Source organism: Penaeus monodon, chromosome 40 (genome assembly GCF_015228065.2).
Source record: "Penaeus monodon isolate SGIC_2016 chromosome 40, NSTDA_Pmon_1, whole genome shotgun sequence".
In the NCBI taxonomy this organism is placed as follows: Eukaryota; Metazoa; Arthropoda; class Malacostraca; order Decapoda; family Penaeidae; genus Penaeus; species Penaeus monodon.
The window spans coordinates 24486157-24487822 of NC_051425.1; positions in this window are offsets into that span (position 1 = coordinate 24486157).

Genomic DNA, 1666 nt, shown 5'->3' on the forward strand with positions numbered 1-1666 from the left:
CTTGAGAAAATTCTTGGTGAAATGTTTCGTAACGATTTTTTTTTTTTCCTTTCTTGTTAAAATTCTTTTCGCTTTTTTTTTCTTGGTTTGTTTGTCTCTTTTATTATGTTTGTTTTGTTCCTCTTTTCTGTGTCTTTGTCACTTTCTGCCTGTCTGTCTGTCGCAGTTTGTCTGTCTATCTATATGTCTGTTTATATATTTATTTGTCTGTTTGTCTGTTAATCTATCTGTCTATCTCTATGGCTAATTGCCTATTCATCTATCTCTATGTCTCAATATCTATCTACGTATATATTTATATATACATACATATATACACCTACCTACATATCTTTATCTTAATGTTTATCTATCTGTCTATCTATCACCCCTTTCTTCTTTCCCTACCTCCATCCGTTTCTCTGCCTCCCCCCTCTCTCTCCTTCTCTCTCTCTCCTCTCTCCTCCTCTCCTTCTCGTCTCTCCTCTCTCTTTCCCCTCTCTCCTCTCTCTCCTTCCCTCCTCCCTCTCCTCTCTCCTCTCTCCTCTCTTTCCCCTCTCTCCTCTCTCTCCTTCCTCTCCTCTCTCTCCTCTTCCCCTCTCCCTCTCCTCCCTCCCTCACCTCCTCCTCTCTCCCTCTCCTCTCTCTCTCTTTTCTTCTCTCTTTTCTCCCCTCTCCCTCTCTCTCTCTCTCCTCTCTCTCTCTCTCTCTCTCACACTTCCCCTCCCCCCTTTTCTCAATGGACGCTTTCTGAGCTATCGCAATGTCCCGGGTTCGCGCCCGGTCAGCCTCTCCCATTTCATATCTATCGTTGAGAAGTTTTCTTTGTTAAATTTATATTTCAACAAATACTGTATAACTGAGGCAAATTATTCAGTTAGTTTTCTTATTATTTTACCCCCTCCCTCCCTTCTCTCTCTCTCCTCTCCTCCTCTCTCTCTCTCTCTCTCTCTCTCTTCTCGTCTTTTCTCTCTCCTCATCCCCTCTCTCCTTCGTTTTTCTCTCTCTCTCTCTCCCTCCTCTCTCTCTCCTCTCTCTCTCTCTCTCACTCTCCTCTCTCTCTCTCCTCTCTCTCTCTCTCTCACCCACACACAAAACACACACACACACACCCACACCACACACCACACACCTACATACTCCTCCCTCACCTTCACACACACACACACACACCACACACCCCACACACCACACACCCCACACACACACACACACACACACCACACACACACACACACACCCCACACACATACCCCCCCTCTCTCTCCCTCAATCTGATCGTCATCCCAAGCCCAACCCCCGTTAAAAATATTACCTCCAAAGTTCAACCCATTAATTTTTATGATACCACTTTATCTCTAGTTCTTTTCATACCATTTCTATATTATATTCTCTCTATTTGTCGCCTGTCTGTTATTTCTGTTCTTCTTATTATTGTTATTTTTTTCTTCTTCATCCTTTAATTATTATTCTTATTTTTTTCTTCTTCTTCATCATCACTATTATTATTATTATTATTATTATTATTATTATTATTATTATTATTATTATTATTATTATTATTATTATTATTGTAGTGTACGGCTGCGCACTCGCCGACTCTAAGGTCCTGCCTGGGCTGACATCGCCTCGCGCCAGGGTTGGCCGGTCTTTACCCACATGCTGCCTCTCTACCGAAAAAAAGGGG